Below are 17,818 nucleotides of genomic sequence, written 5' to 3'. Positions count from 1 at the left end.
CTCCATTCTATAAATAACAGTTGGTTCCTTCAGGCACTATTTTCCATCCTGCTGCAATGCAGTGCCAAAACTATTTTGTTCACCATCTCCCTCCCTATGTTGAAACCCCTCCTTAGCCCTTCTCTTTATTGGTGTTGACTTCCTCAAAACCTCTGTATTTTCCATTTTCTCTCCTGTTTGCATCTTCTACAGAAAAGATCCAAGTCAAGGACACTGTTCTCTATAAAGGGCCCTATAAAAATTATTGTTGTTAATGTATTTATAAACCATTGTAATTCAGTGTCGTCACTTGTCTATTTAACATGATATCAATATACTAGAGGAAAAATTGTACTTTTGGCAATACAGTTTAATGTTCTGCCAACACGTCTTGTGTGATACTTTTAATTCATCATCTAATTGTGCCCACTACAACTTCTATGAATGATAGGCCTGTAAACATCAAATACTTCACTCCAGTGTAATACAGCTCACAATGCACTCTGTGGGCACAATCCAATTTTGAATGGGAATAAAATATCGATAATTGTAATACTGAGTATTAATCCAGAGTATGAAAATATCACATGCCTACTTTAGTTTAGAGATACAGCACTGAAACAGGCCCTTCGGCCCACCGAGTCTGTGCCGACCATTTATACTAATCCTGCACTAATCCCATATTCCTACCATATCCCCACCTGTCCCTATATATTTCCCTACCACCTACCTATACTAGGGGCAATTTATAATGGCCAATTAACCTATCAACCTGCAAGTCTTTGGCATGTGGGAGGAAACCGGAGCACCCGGAGGAAACCCATGCAGACACAGGGAGAACTTGCAAACTCCGCACAGGCAGTACCCAGAATCGAACCCGGGTCCCTGGAGCTGTGAGGCTGCGGTGCTAACCACTGTGCCGCCCCACCCTGTTATTCTTTACTAAAATTCTAGTGCAAACTCTGGTAGCTCCTCTCATCAACCTGCACTGTACTCGCAATATTTGGTAGACATTCACAGACATATAGCAAAACTGCCAAGAATAAAGAATCCTGATAATATACATTGTACATAATTTGACAAATATAGAGTTCACTTGTCACCAACGTAATCCTTGCACAATGGCAAAAAAATCCAATAACAGACACTAAAGCTTACACAAATATGTCTATCATGCAAGGTCCTTTACATTACGGTGAATTAGCATGTTATTAAATGAGCAGGAGGAAAAGTTTCAAAATAATGAACAGCCAGTGTAGTTCTACCAGCTTGATATGGTCACCAACACTTTGGAGTATATTAAAGAAATGAGCAAATATTAAAAATCACTGAAGTAATTTGTCTTAACAAATATAGTCAACTTTATTTCACTATTCTGTTAGAGCTCAGCAAGTCCGAGGTTTAATATCCCATCCGTGCTGGGTTGGCTGATCTTAATTAGGGGTACAGATTGCCTCAGGTGTTCCTAGGCTATGAAGAGGAATATCTCTGAGGGCTCCCACTCTTCACTGTTATGTTGATCCCTGCTGTCAACTGTGCAGGTAAGAAATAGTCTGTCAAAGATCACTATTTTGTCTCACACTTAAAAAAGTTACTTGGCAAGGTAATAGATGGTGACCAGCACCTATTGAATTTTACCTCAGCAAATATCAATGGGGGTAAAATTCAATAGCCCCTGAAAATGAGGACAGGAATCACAAAAGTGCAATTGCTAATTTAAATGATAGTAGCACACAGCCCAGTGTTAAACATGCACAACTCAGCAGGGGATCCAAGTTCATGCGACGCGAGCACCACTTAAAGCTAGCCTGCACTCCCTGTTAAAGCCAGTTTGCCCTTCTTAAAGGGGAGGTGCATTCTGGCTGGACAAGGTGCTTGAAATGTCTGGGAAAGACATTCTAAGCAGGAGGAACACTGACTAATGGCACAACCGTGCAAACAGCATGTTCCAAGGTTCTCAGATGCCGCAATAGAGGTCGTGGTGCAGGAGGTGGAAAAGAGTAGAGAGGTCCTCTATCCACAGGACACCAGGAGGCCCTGCAGACAAACTCTGAGAAGGGAATGGGAGCAAAGAGCCATCGCAATCAATGTAAACAATGTAGCCCCCAAGGCCCTAGATGCAGTACCATTAAAAGTTCAATGACCTCACACAAGTGGTCAAGGTCAGTGAATTCATCTTCAAATGCCATTCCTACCAACCAAACCACTAACCTCAGACACTGTTCAATCACCACACCCACCAACCATCTCCATCAATCATGACTCATACTTCACATTCATAGCTTCGCCTCAACCTGATGCATTTAGCACTGTTGCACCTCACATCCACATCTCACAGCTTGCACACACTGCCAGCTATTCAACCATGACAACCACATCACCCAAACACATTGGACCACACTCAGACACCTTCCCTCTCTCATGCAGGACAAGGTGGCACACAACAAGAGGCAATAGGGCCTAACCAGTGGGGAACAAGCACAGCTGCATGTCCTTAGCCCCATAGAAGAGCTGCTCTCTATCATCGGAACGGCTATGAATGAGGCCGTGGTGAGCAGCGGGGGCTGAAACCATCGAAGGTGACTTTATGCTGATATCTGATCCTCATTCTCACATCTCATTTCCACCTCATCCCACAATCTGTTCTAATTTACAAGCTGCAGATGGCCTAAGCATGCACCTTTAGCTTCCCCCAATCCCACCACCCCGGCTCCCACCACACCCTACCCTTGTGCCTTTCTCCTTTCACAAAACCAAGAACTGCCACCTAGCCAGACTGTGGTGTAGCCATTGGTGGAAGAGCAAGAGATGGAAGACCAAGAAGACAGTGATGAAGAAGAAATGCTGTCACATGCTCTCACACTACCAGCACCAGCTCAGATACTGACACTGCACTACACAAGGGTAGCATAGAGACAGGACCTGCACATAATGAGATACTGGGCACAAGTTCTGCTGTAGAAGACTCAGATGAACACTTAGATGGGGCAGCATACAAGAAAAAGGCTTATGAGCACAATGAAAGACTTGATGCAGTGGCAGTCCTGCCAGAAAGCCTGATGTCAATACCAAGGATCATGGAGGAGCCTGGTTCCAACTTGGCACAGGCCTTTGTGCAGAGCCTTGAGCCCATCCTTTCCAGTTTGGAAGTGGTGGCCAACTCCATGAGATCACATGTGGACCCAACCATGCTTCAGCCTCCATTGCAGCACATCTGGGAGCTGCTGTAGGAGCTCAGCCTGAACTCACACCAGCTCAGATTGTTCTCAATGAAGCTGTTTGCTTCTTCACAGCTCAGACTGCTGCCATCATAGCTGCAGACACTAGTATTCAAAGGAGCTTGCAGAGTCTCACAGCAGTCCAGCAATCTGTCCTCAAAAACATTGCTAGAATTGATGAAGTGCCACCCTAGGGTAGTGGCAGTGGCACCATGGAACACGAAACTGCTGTTGGCTCTCAGGATGACAGCATTTGTCCTCCCACCACTGCCACTCAGCCAGCCAGCCAAGACTGCTGCCGCCCATGCTGAGGTGGTAGAGTCCAAAGCCAGGCCTTCTCAGGCCAGAGCTGTGGTCTCCTCCACTGAAAGCTAGCAGCCTTCCACCAACCATGCTGCAACCACTGGGGTAGCACCGCGTATGAGCAATTTGTCGTGGCGGCTCAAATGCTGGTGGTACAGCTGACAGCCATAGAATGAAGGCATCATGACTGCTGCCAGGATACTGGGCATCGCACTGATACGCTGAGTATGGTCACACACCAGCTGGACATTGAGACAGCGGAATCCCTTTCGGTTGCAGTACATTTCAGAATTTACATGCAGCACCCGAAAATCAACATGTGTGCAGTCAGTGGCATCCTGAACCATGGGGAAGCCTGCAATTCTGGCAAAGCCATGTGCTCACTCCACTAACTTCTCTCTGGCAACAGAAAATGAAATGTATTCAACTCTCTTGGGATGCAGAGCCTTAGTGCATGGTGAACTGGGAGATGTTGCAAATATCGCCTGCTCCATCCTGGAAGGAGCCCAATGCATAAAAGTTCATGGTTACTGCATCTTCACAGCCACAGGCAATACTGTCCTTACCCTGCTCTGAGACTGCAGTTCATGCTACAGCAGGTGGCAGATTTCAGTGAGCATCTCTTTAGTGAAGCAGAGACATCTGATGCACCGTTGCTCCCTGAAGTTAAGGTAGGAAAAAACACCCTGGGTGGATATGGCCTCTTGCTCCCTCTTTCAGCAGCTTTCCGTTTTCTGTGTTGTTGCTAGTCATTCTCCCTGTCATGCTGCTGGCCAAGGGGGATATAAAGTACTATAACCATGTCTGGGAGCAAATGATCTGTGCAGAACTCTTGAACTCAGGACAAAGTCCTTCAAGCAGGTGACACCCAACTCTCTGTAGACTTCAGCAACTTTAATTAGCAGTGCAAAGTACTAAAAACTTCTACAAAGTCAGCAATTGCCAGTAGAAATCAAATCAACAATTTAGTTCATGATCCCTTTAAATGGCACTGGTAGGGGTTCTTCCTGCTGCTGAATGCATGTTCAAGTGTGCGAGCTTAAGGGAGGGGCTAGCTGCAGTGGTGAGGTCAAAAATGGCAGCACTGGCATGAAATCTGCGTCACAATGTCATGATCTGCCTACTTTGCAAACTTCTGTCACACACTCCCTGCGCCAGCACTAACCCTCTCACCATAATGACATACAGCATGGCCAGCACCAACACACTGCAGACGCCATTTTGGAACTGAAATGGCACCTATAGCTCCGAATATACAGGCATTACTGGCTGGTGGTGAGAAGGACCCTCTCCCTGCACACCTCGAGTCTCACTGTTGCCACACACTGCCCTTGAGGCGGCTGTAGTGGGGAAGAGACCGTCGCCCACCTCCTTCTTTAATGTGCCTTCGCAAAGCAAGTCAGGAAGAGGATGCAGAGGTTTTTGTCCAGGTTCATCCAAAACGGCTCCATAATGCAGGACTCTGCTCTACAGGCTGTTCCCAGGGACGCACACCAAGATATACATCATCTGCTGCTGGAGGACCATCAACTCGATCAAAGACGTACTATGATCTACCCAAAATTTTCTGGTCTTCTAGTGCAAAAGAGAAGTCCATGACTCAGGATTGCAGACTGGCACATTCCAAGGTCCAGGACAATGTCCTGAGGGACGCACTAAAGCTTGGGGCAGCCTCCACAAAGGCTCAATGGGGAAAGGCCACTGTGTAAGGCCCTCATACCTTGGTATACCGAGGGGCTGGAAACCGTGTGAAACCCCTCGGGCTGTATGCACCAGAGAATGTTTTGACACGTAATGCCAATGTACATTTGTAAATATAACCTGAAATGGCAAGTGTCGTGAGGCACCTCATGTACTCTATTGAAAGAAACTGATCTGTATTGCACTTTATGTAATGTCCAATTTGAACTGATTGGAATATATTTTTACAAATTTTATGAATAAAGTATATTTTTAGAAATAATATACAGATGCTACACACGCAATTCAATTTTGCAGCAACAGCCTTCAGGTGAGGTGGAGTGAAAATTGGATAGGACGTTAGTTTCTTTTTTAAAAATCCATTAGAATGAAGGTTAAAGTTTTATTTTAAAATCCATTTAAAAATACGTATTTTCAACATCTTACATTAATCACCATATTCAAGAATCTTGTTTTTAAAAACATGAAAAGGACAGTGAACACTGAAATCTAAAATTGTCATGTAGTCCACTATTACTACTCTTTATATTAGAAACGCATAATCATCAGTGATGATGGGACTTTGGAGACATCGGACTGGATTTTAAGAGCCCGTCTTGGCTCTTGGTGGCGAGCTCAAAAATGGTGGCCCACGTATCACACCTTAGAGCCGCCATGATCTCCCGCGCGGCAGCTCATTTAAATGGCCAGGGCGGCCCCCACCCCCCAATCACATGGAGGGGGCGGACTGTCCGATGCCAGCAATGGCGTCAGCTGCCTGTGCGCAGGCGTAGTGCCATTTTTAAAGGGCAGCCAGCCCTGCCGGCATATTTAAAGATACACCGCTCCCCCAGAATTTATCAAATAGAATTCTAATGTCCCTTTCCCACCCCCCAATAACAATTACATTAACTATTTGCCCTTCCCCCAAAAGACCTTTTAAATCTGACCTCCCCCCACCACCACCCCCCACCCCCCCCGCCAAGACTGCACAAAGTTTAAAGTTCACCCCTTCCCACCATCCCCGACACTCACTACGTGTATTTGACCCCATCTCCACCCCACTCCACACTGGAAATCTTAACTCCTCCCCCCCCTCCCCATCAGTGTCACACCAGCTTTCGTGAGACAGGGAATTGAAGGTGTGGGAGTGCCTGCCGCCGCACTGAGGATCACTGCAGGCCCGGAAGATTCAAGGTAAGTTCATTTAAATTTATTCATCTCATTAATTTAAATACTGAAATTGAGGTCCCGTAGCCCAGCGACAGGGGGGCCGCCACGGAGCCACCGGAAGGATCGAGCCAGGCCCTCCCGGCATCAAGCTCCATGGCGGGCCTCTGCTGCAACCATCTTCCGGTGCCCCTGCCACAGAGCCTGATATCATAGGTTTGATAAAATCCAGCCCATCATGTCAGCTTAGAATTCTCTCTTTAGACACAGTAAGAATTTATATGCATGTTCAAGAAATATATCTTGGGTTGTTGTTAGCACTCCAGTTACAAGATAATCTTCCTGATATGTACATATAGTTTAAATTATACATTTTTGTTCCACCAAAATCTGTTTGAAGGACATTAAGCTACTTAAGAAAATTGTACTATCTAAATTTGCCAGATTTCGATATACATACACAACTTATAGCAGTACAGTTTACCTTCTTGTACACAGTTTAGGTTAGCTTCCAAAATAAATGCAATTCCCTATTTTGAAGAGATACAGAAGAGATGACACATAGAAAAACATCAAAACTACTTCTGCCAAATTACGAATTTGCAGATCTGTACTTTCCAAGTTAAACCATCAGAACAGCTCCCCTTATGGCCCAGTGGGTAAAAGCAATGACCACTGTTGTAAGAAGCATACAGACCAGAAGGTTAGATTCCTTTAACTGCTGTAACATTATCACACTTCAATCAGTAACAAATGACAAAGTATTCAGTGCTAAACAATTCTGCTCTTTATTACACACATCCATTTTAATTCTAAACTGCAGCTGTTAATCATACAAACAACTTCCAGATCAGAGGGGTCAGATCAGGAACACCCTGTAAATATCAATTCAATATCATTACACCTCTCTCCTCAAATGAAAACTTACAGCACAAGAACACCATCAACTACAAATTACAAAATGTTCAATTATAAAGTCTCTAATATATGAAATCCTTATTATTCGTTTTTGTACCATTGCGCTGCTCCGTGTTGCTAGGTTAGCAGACTTGCTTGTGATGATGGCAGGTTTTTCTATCTGAGGCTCATATTATTGTTCTGGTCACTATTTTGCTGACATCTGGCAACAGTCTTTTCCTCTGCTTTGCTTTACCCAAAAATCTAATCCATGCCTTTATTAACTCGAGACTTGACATCTGTATTGTCTGATTAGCCAACCTCCCTGCTTGCACCCTAAGCAACTTCAGAATACTGCTGTCCATTTTCTTATCAGTTCAAAGCCTCACACTTCCATTACCTTGACCCTCACTAAGCTCTACTTGCTCCCTGTGCTCATACAAAACATTTTCAAGAACCTTACCCTTAATGACCTCCTTCAAGCCAATTTCCACATTCAAACAATGTTGCTCCTTTGACACTATGCCCTTGGCACTCTCTCCCAAATTCCATTTTCCTTACCTGTGCCTACAAAAGTGTTTTCTATTGAACCATCCTCCATCCCCAACACCTCAACTTCATTTGAACTATTTTTTCCTCCTGCTTTGCATCAATTTCATTCCTCCATCTGTGAAGCACTATGGGATGTCTTGCCAACATGAAAAGTGCCATATAAATGCAAATTATTATTCCTATGGCTGTTATAGTTTCTTGATTGTGAACAATCAAGTGGATAGCTCCACTTGTATTATGGGAGTGTGCAACAGGTACTCAAGTCATGTCACAAATGACTTCTACTTTCTTGAGGAAGTATCTCCAGTTCTTCTTAAAGTTCTTTCCATCCTCATATTTTTGCATTGTGCGATCCAACATCCACTTGCCATTGCACTTTTGCTAGTACTGATTTCCTTTCACTGTGGCTGAATTCTGACAATAACTCCTTCTTCAAACTCTTTCGGATTTTTATCATAGAGCCAAGCCTGTTTAGCCTCACTGAGAAATAGCTTCTCTTTTACATTACTTGCTAGCCTTGGTTTTAGGAGTTGGTTCCCTGTAGGGAGCAGACAGCAAATAGTCTTTGAGCTGGTGTCTCACCTAGTGTCCTGGACCAGCCAATAAAGGTAAGGCAAGGGTCTGCGCCTGACTGTGCTTCTGATAGGATTGTTCTGGCAGTTTTAACAGAATTCTCCACCCTGCCATTTGACTGCAGACACCTTGGTAAGCTGGGGATGTAAATAAACACATTATTGTACAATCTCTTTAAATTTCATTCTCTGATACAACCCAATTTGTAATGCCATGGCTGCAAAATTAGCATATTTTCTTTTCAATGTTATTCAGTCCATCAATTTCAAGGAAATGAGAATAATATTCAGAACATAGCAGATAATATCTTCTATTTGCTTCAATAAAGATCACACCCAATTTTCTTCCAGAGCCTTTTTGGTATTTGGTGACTAATAAGGGATTTATTTTCTGTTTAGCCACAAACTTCCTATAATGTATGACACGCAGATATCCATGTCTCAATGAGAAATTCTGCACATCATTTCTTCTCTCATTCACATTGATATAACTACCTCGATCTCCTTTAAATATTAATCCACTTAGTTCACCTCTGATATTGAAATGCAGAGCAATCTCTGGCACTTCTCTTGTACAATTCTCAACCATTTCAGATCATCAACTCCAATCTTTTGCTGAATCATAAGTGGGGGGTAGTTTTATGTGGGGGACGGGGGTCTTAGCCACCGGCTGAACCACAGGTGAGAGCCTCGCGTCGCTTCCTCTGGGGAAGGCCCGCTGCATTACGTGTCAATTAGGCACTTAAGTGGACAGCAGCGGGCCTTCCCTGGGATTAAGGACCCTGGCGACGGAGGTCCCACCGGCTAAGAGCTGCCAGCCTATCAGAGGCAGTGGCTACTGCGAGTAATGGACCCACCGGAGGTGAGGGACTCAGGACACAGATGAGTCAGGGCAGGAGGAGTTTCGCAGGGTGGGTGTCGTGGGGGAGAGGGTGTACAGGTCGGCAGCAAGGGCGTGGCCCTCAGCGTGCCCTCCCCACCCCCCCCCCCCCCCACTTTCCCAATGCCGGGTTTCTCAATTAGGCACTGTGCCTTTTAACGAGGGATTCCTTCCCACCTCCCCCAGAGCCAGCAAGCAATCTGCATTAATTGCCAACTTAAGGGCCTCAACTGGCAGCAAGGCAGGAATGCAGTCTGCGGCCTTCCCGCCACAGACGTAATTGTGGTGGAGGTGCAAAGGTGGCAGAGTTCCCCCCACCACTACCATTCCACCCAATTAAATGCTTTCCCTGCCTCCAAACCCACCCCGTGGGAGAGCATAAAATTCCCATCGTCATTCTATCCTCAAATAGGAATAAGTATTATCACACACTAATATCTTTTATCTCTTTTTCTGCTTCTAGATATTCTTATTGTCAATCTTTCTGGCCATGTGAGGTAGAGATACTTTATTTAATGATTCAGCAAGACACATCTCATGCCTCTTATAGGCAATATCAGAATATATTTTTGAAAAGGTTATAAAATTGACGAATGATGGCATCTGTAGATAATGTATATCTTGATTTTCAAAAAACATTTGATAAAGTGCCACACAGAAGGTTATGACTTGTGGGATTTTGGATATGTTGTTTTGTCAATGGTAGGAAACATCTTAAGCACTGTTTCAACCATGGTAGGATCCAGTTGGCCCAGACATTTTCATTTCTTGCTCTTAGAACTTCCTACATCATTCTTCCGTTTGACAATTTTTTGTTGGCACCATTTATTAGACCTTCTATTGTTAGAATGTAACTCTGTTAATGTTCACCACAAATATTATGAAATTATTCATGAGTATGCACAACCATCTGACCCTTCGAAATGGTGTTGAAATGGTAGGCAGCACTCGAATTGTCATCGAATACAACATGTCAGGCTAGAGTCCTAGAAGATGTCTTCCGCTGCCTGAAACAGTTTATTTTTAACTCCTGTAGTCTACCATGCTCTTACTGTTCACAGTGCATACTGGAAGACCAAATTTGAATTCAGTGGCCATTTGACCGTAGTTATAATTATCATCTCCCTCTTGTTCATCATTTCAATGACCCGTTCCATTCCCACTTTGAAATCTCAGTACTCAGCCTACACTGTTATAATCAAGCTCTGTGCAAGCTTCAGGAATAGCATCATTGTTTTTCCTGGGCACTTTGCAACCCTCTGGTCTGAATACTTAGTTCAGCAACTTCAGACCTTAGCTTTCACCCTCATTTTCTTAGCAGCATGGTGTGCTGGAGCTGCATGGAGGATTCAAAAGCATTTGGGAGGATAGAGAAATTGTTTCATTTTTTAGCAGAACACAGTTCTGGCAGGGGTGGAGGGGCGGGGGGGGGGGGGGGGGGGGGGAGGGGGGAGTTCATCCAGAATGTTGGCCTCACCTTCCCCTTCTAATTCTTCCTCTCATGCAAAGGATGGTTGAAGTTTGGAACTCTCTTCTGCAAATGGCAATTGATGTTAAATCAATTGTTAATTTTAAAACTGAGATTGATAGATATTTGTTAGCCAAAGGTATTAAGAGATGGGGGAGTAAAGCGGGTATATGAGAGGGATCGCAAATTAGCCATGATCTCATTGAATGGTGGAACAAGCTCGAGGGGCTAAATGGCTTACTCCTGTTCCGATGGCTGCTCTTGGATCTGCTGTGTGGTTCCAGTAACTTTTTGTTTTAGTTCAGGTTTCCTGCATTTACAACTTGCTCCTTTTAATTTCTTCGATTTTTTTGCTTTTATGTAGGTATCCTTCCCAAACTTTTGTACCATTCATTACTTCATTATTTTCAAAACTTGTGCTCTTTTCATACCTTTTTACTGACTCATCAAAATAATCTTCATCCATCATCCACCAGTTTTCATCTGTCAGCTTTTCACAAAAACTTTCTGTTGGCCACCAAATCATTAACTCCTCTCATGGTGGATTAATGATGTCCACCTGTTGTTCTTTTTCCTCCACCACTTCAATCCAATCAAGAGGCTGAGTTATATTTCAGGTTCCAGTTCTGTTGAAGAACCTACATCCAAATATTAATCCATCTTTTTTTCTTTACAGCTGATGACAGACCTGATATTCCCAACATTTGCAGAGTTTCTTTTTAATTCCACAAAGCAACCCACAATCATACAAACAACTGCCAGATCAGAAGCAACAATCTAGGTATTTCCTGCACTTCACAATTGATACAATGTTTCAATTCAAGATTATACACGTGCTGAGTTAGCTGATATCAGCTGGGACAGTAATTGTGATGCTACAATTGGACCTAGCATCCTGAGTTTACAGATTTTGAATCAAATACAAATGTTTTTAGAAAGATCCCATGGCCTATTGTATTGGTGTCCTGCCATGGCTCTGGAAAGAAAGAACTCACCCAAAGTGCACTGCATCTGTCAAGATCAGAGGCACCTAAATTTCCTTTCGCAAACCATTAACATGACCAGTGGGAACCCCTGGCAGAGGCCCGTCATTTAGATGGGCCTGGTAACAGAAACCAATGGAGAAAACAGGAATGCAGCTGCAGAATATCTCCCAGAAATACGAGGGAACCAAGGGACTTGTAATAATGAGGTAGTACTCGAAAAAGTAATTGGATTGAAAGTTGATAACTCCCCTGGACCAGATGAGCTACATCCCAGAGCATTGAAGAAGCTGGTTATAGAGATAGTAGATGCATCTTTCAAAATTCTATAGATTCTGGAAGGGTTCCGGCAGACTGGAAAGTAGCAAATGTAACCCCACTATTGAAGAAGGGAGTGAAAACAGAGAACTACAGACCTGTTAGTTTGATGTCAATGGCGGGGAAAATGTTGGAATCTTTTATAAAGGATGAGATAACTGGACACTTGGAAAATAATGATGTGATTGGGCAGAGTCAACATGGATTTGTGAAAGGAAAATCAAGTTTGACAAACCTGTTGGGAGTTTTTTGAGGATGTTACTTGTAGCATAAAGGAGAACCAGTGGAAGTGGTGTATTTGAAGTATCAGTGCTTGGGCAACAGCTGTTTACAATTTATATAAATTCTATATAAATTACTTGGATATGCAGACCAATTGTAATATTTCCAAATTTGCAGATAACCCAAAACTAGGAGGGAGTGTAAATTGTAAGGAGGATGCAAGGAGGCTTCAAGGGGATTTGGAGAGGCTAAGTGAATGAGCAAGAACATGGCAGATGGAATATAATGTGAATAAGTGTGAAGTGATCCATTTCGGTAGAAAAAACAGAAAGGGAGAGTATTTATTAAATGGTGAGAGGTTGGGAAGTGTTGATGTCCAAAGAGACCTGGGGTCCTTGTTCATGAGTCATTAAAAGCTAGTATGCAGGTGCAGCAAGCAATAAAGAAGGCAAATGGTATGTTGGCCTTTATTGCAAGGGGATTTGAGTACAGGAGTAAAGATGTATTGCTTCAGTTGCATAAAGCATTGGTAAGGCCACACCTGGAATATTGCTTACAGTCTTGGTCTCCTTATCTAAAGAAGAATATACTTGCCATAAAGGACTAATCCCTGGGATGGCGGGATTGTTTTATGAGAGTTTACAGAAACTGGGCCTGTATTCTCCAGAGTTTTGAAGAATGAGAGGTGATATTATTGAAGGGGAGGGATGGCGTAGTGGTATTGTCACTGGACTAGTAACCCTGAGACCCAGTGTATTGCTCTGGGGACATGGGTTCAAATCCCACCACAGCAGAAAGTGGAGTTTGAATTCAATTAATAAATCTGGAATTAAAAAGCTAGTCTAATGATGGCCATGAAACCATTGTTGATTGTTATAAAAACCCATCTAATTCACGAATGTCCTTCAGGGAAGGAAATCTGTGTCCTTACCTGGTCTGGCCTGCATGTGACTCCAGACCCACAGCAATGTGGTTGACTCTGATATGCCCTCTGAAATGGCCTAGCAAGCCACTCAGTTGTATCTAACCGCTAGCACTGTGGGTGTACCTACCCCACATGGACTGCAGCGGTTCAAGAAGGCAGCTCACCACCACCTTCTCAAGGGCAGTTAGGGATGGGCAATAAATGCTGGCCTAGCCAGCGATGCCCACATCCCATGAACGAATAAAAAAAAAATATTATTGAAACTTACAGGGCGTGACAGGGTGGGTGTGGATAGGATGTTTCCTCTGGTTGGTGAGTCTAGAACAAGGGGAAGCAGTCTCAGAATAAGGGGTAGGCCATTTTAGACTGAGATGAAGAGGAATTTCTTTACTCAGAGGGGGGTGAATCTGTGGAATTCTCTACCCCTGAGGGCTGTGGAAGCTCAATCATTAACCATGTTCAAGATAGAAATCGATACATTTCTGAATACTAACGACAATCAAGGGATATGGGGATAGTGGGGAAAAACAGCATTGAGATAAATGATCAGCCATGATCTGTTTGAATGGCAGAGCAGGCTCGAAGAGCCAAATGGCCTACTCCTGCTCTTATTTCCTATGATCCCATTCCTGGTCACTGGAAAGCAGTAACTAGAAGGTCCCTAGATCACCTGGCAAAGTTAAAAAGTTAATTTGACACTGGGGCTCCTCTTCATCCTGCCATCAAATTTCTAAGTTTCTTCAATCTGAGGAGTGTCCTGTTCTCAGCCCCAAATGCCAACTTTGTGCACCAGAGTGTAATGTATTCCTATGTTATGAGCATGCCCTGTGCTTGATGACATCATTAAACGTGTGATCTGGCCATCTTGGGGTCTGTCTTTCTTTGCAAATTCCTTCCAATATGATGATGATGATGATGGTCGCAGATTCTTCGCAGGCAAAGCTCATGGGAAGGCTCATCTCTGTGGTAGTTGGCATGATCGTTGGTAACTGAAGAGGCCAATTCCTGATCTGCAGGGTCTTGAGCAGTTGGGGCACAAGAACCCCTGGTTTGGAGGGGCTCTGATATAAGCAGAATCCGTCCTTTGTCTGCGCCTTTCTTCAGCGGCCTCGCGTCTGTTTGTTTCGAACTTGCAGTCTGCCTTCCTGGTTGTTGAGCACCAGATGTCACTGTCGGCAGCCTCCTGCTCCCACACACCCCTTTGTCAATGTCAACCAGAGAGAGCTGTCTTTTCAGCTGATCTTTGAACCATTTGCAAGGTGGACCACGATCCAGCTTACTGAAGCAAAATTCACCATAAAGCATTGTTTTTGGCATTCTGGATTCCTCCATGTGTGACACATGTCCTGTCCAGCGCAACTGAGGTTGTAAGAAAATGCATTCAATGCTGGGCATATTGGCTCTGTTGAGGGCTTCATTGTTTGTGATGTAGTCCTGCCATCTGATGTTCATGATGGTTCGAAGAGAGCATTGATGGAAACGCTCCAGCAGTCGCATTTGTTTTCTGTACAGAACCCATGATTCTAACCCATACAAGAGGGTGGTGATGACAATCACTCTGTATACTTGAATTTTGGTAGAGATGCGTAGTGAATGGTTTCACCAGATACACTTCGAGAGGTGGCCAAGTGAGCCGTGGACTGTCAATTGTCTATGTCCTCGTTGACTGTGGCATCATTTGAGATTATGTTACCTAGACAGGCAAACTGTCCTACTGCATTGAGGTTGATACTATCAATGCTGATCTGCAATGGATTGTAATTTCCTCGGGGCCATGGTTGGTACAGCATTTCTGTCTTCTATAGGCTGAGAGTAAAGCCAAAGGCATTTTCTGCCTCAGAGAAACAGTTTACAACGAGCTGAATTGCCTCTTGTGTATGTGCCAGAAGGGCGCAATCATTAGCAAACAGAAGCTCCAAGATCAGCTCTTCTGTGGTTCTGGTTTGTGCCAGTTGTCATCGCAGGTTGAAGAGACTGCCGTCTGTTCGGAAGCAGATGTATATGCCCTCTATCAAGCCTGCCTTTGCCTCTTGAAGCATCATACTCAAGAAAATAGAGAAAAGGGCCAGTGCCAGAACACACCCTTGCTTAATACCATTGGAGATAGGGAAACTGTATGAGATAGCTCCATTCTGCTTCACCTGACTTTCTGACCTTCATGCAGTTGACGGAGAATGTTGAGGAACCTTGGAGGGCACCCCAATCTAGATAGTATCTTCCAAATTCTGTCCTGCTGACTGTATCAAAAGCCTAGGTGAGATCTACAAAAGTAGCATACAGGCCCATGTATTGTTCTCTATACTTCTCCTGGATCTGAAACAAAAATCATGTCTGTAGTCCCCCTAGTGGGTCTGAATCCACACTGATTTTCAGGGAGGCTTTCTTCAGCTATTGTCAGAACAAGTCTACTTAGAAGCACTCTGGGCAAGATTTTGCCTGCTTTGGAGAGTAGGGTGATGCCTCTGTAGATTCTCTCCCTTGTTTTCGTAGAGGGAAACAATCACTGCATCTCGAAGGTCATGAGGCACTGTCCCTTTCTCCCACCATGCTGTGAACAATTTATCAAGGATCACATCTCCTCCATGTTTACAGACCTCAGCTGGAATCACATCTATTCCAGGGGCTTTGCGTGATTTTAATTGTGCAGTAGCTGTCTTGATCTCTTCACAGGTTGGTGGTTCTTCCAGTTCAGATTTCACTTCCCTCTGGATGATCTTTACAATGAATGTCTCCTGCACCATCTGCTGGTCATCAAATAGGCTCTCAAAATGTTCTGACCGTCGATACAAGACGGATTCTTTATCTTTAAGAAAGGTTATGCCATCCGAAGATTTTAGTGGTGCCTGCACCTGGTGGGATGGTTTATATGCAGATCTCAAGGCTTCGTACAAGCATCTCCTATCTCTCATATCTGCATACATTTGTATCCTGTCAGCAAGCGCTGTTCACCAGTAGTTTTGGATGGCTCGGAGGTTGGTTTGCAGAGTCCCCCAGGCTTCCCTATATGCAGCCTTTGTAGCCTGGCCATCAGAGCGTGCAAGTAATCTATTGTGGCAGGAATATTTCTTTTGAAGAGGTTTTGGATTTCCATGTCATTTTCATCAAACCCATCTTGATTTCTTCTGGTTCAGAAGCCAACCACTTCTGCAGTTGTTTCTTGTCGGACAGATTTCAACTGTTCCCTCTGCTCTGCTGGGTTAATGCCACTGCCCGGAATTGGGTCACTGCAGAATCTGTCTTCAAGCATGCTTGTGGGCCTTTCTTTTCGGATGATGGTTTGATTCTGAAGACACCATTACAACGACCACAGGCTGGTTCGAGCTGAGAGTCAGCACTGGGAATAACTCTTGTGTGTAGGATGCCCCATACGTCACATTGGTGCACAAGAATATAATCCAAAAAGGTACCAGTGCTTTGAGTGTGGATCCTCCAGCTGGTCTTAAATCTAGCTTTCTGCAGGAATAGAGAATTAGTGATGCCGAGTTCGTGCTCCGTGCAGAATTCCAGCCGGTCAACCATTGTCATTACAGTTGCCAATGCCATGTCTGCCCAAGACACCTTGCCAATGGTCTTGGTCATGCCCAAGTCATGCATTGTAATCTCCAAGTATGATGAGCTTATCCTTGGAGGCAACCTTCAGTATATATAATACAGGGAAATGTAAAGTGAGTAGAAGCCTGGCATACAGATATCCAACCAATGCTTCTGAATCTTTGTCCCAAGGGAATAATCATTCCTTTGGGTAAGAGAGTCAGGCAAATCATGTGGTCATGAAGAAAGAGCTTGCATTTATATCTTTCCCTTTTTATGACCTTAGAAATCCGAAAGTGGTTTACAGCCAATGAAGTACTTTTGAAATGTTGTAATGTAGGGAAATACAACAGCCAATTTGTGCACAGCCAGGTCTGACAAACAGCAATTAAATAAATAATCAGATAATCTGTTTTAGTCCAGGTGACCTGAAAGCTCCGTGTGTTATTTATTATGCTTTGGACATGAGGGAAACCAGCCACTTCTATAAATCCCAGAGCTCTCTCATTCTGGCTGCTGACGTCCATCTGGCAAGGCAGGCACTGGTATCCTGTTTAATGCAGCTATGCACTGAAGGCTCATTACAGCCTTGGTTCAAACATGGACAAAAGAGCTGAACTCAAGAGGTGAGGTGAGAGTGACTGCCCTTGACATCAAGGCAGCATTTGACCGAGTATGGCATCAAGGAGCCCTAGCAAAACTGAGGTCAATGGGAGTCAGGGGGAAAACCCTCCGCTGGCTGGAGTCATACCTAGCGCAAAGGAAGATGGTTGTGGTTGTTGGACGCCAATCATCTGAGCTCCAGGACATCACTGCAGGAGTTCCTCAGGGTAGTGTCCTAGGCCCAACCATCTTCAGCTGCTTCATCAATGACCTACCTTCAATCATAAGGTCAGAAGTGGGGATGTTCGCTGATGATTGCACAATGTTCAGCACCATTCTTGACTCCTCAGATACTGAAGCAGTCCATGTAGAAATGCAGCAAGACCTGGACAATATCCAGGCTTGGGCTGATAAGTGGCAAGGAACATTCGTGCCACACAAGTGCCAGGCAATGACCATCTCCAACAAGAGAGAATCCAACCATCTCCCCTTGACATTCAACGGCATTACCATCACT

At 44.2% G+C, this 17,818-nt stretch overlaps 1 protein-coding gene across 5 annotated transcripts in view; it reads right to left on the bottom strand.

Annotated features, from left to right (window-relative positions):
- Window positions 1-17,818, bottom strand: part of LOC137377667 (BCL-6 corepressor-like protein 1) — a 355,666-nt gene that overhangs the window by 241,935 nt on the left and 95,913 nt on the right. For 2 of the 5 annotated variants that reach the window (XM_068047573.1, XM_068047572.1), the window contains exon 2: window positions 8,382-8,509. The exons of the other annotated variants lie outside the window; for them this stretch is intronic. The gene's annotated coding sequence lies outside the window, so the exon portion shown is untranslated. The remainder of the gene's footprint in view (window positions 1-8,381; window positions 8,510-17,818) is intronic. 5 annotated transcript variants of the gene reach the window in all.

This window comes from Heterodontus francisci, chromosome 15, assembly GCF_036365525.1.
Source record: "Heterodontus francisci isolate sHetFra1 chromosome 15, sHetFra1.hap1, whole genome shotgun sequence".
NCBI lineage: Eukaryota > Metazoa > Chordata > Chondrichthyes > Heterodontiformes > Heterodontidae > Heterodontus > Heterodontus francisci.
This window is presented reverse-complemented; position numbering and strand designations above follow the sequence as displayed.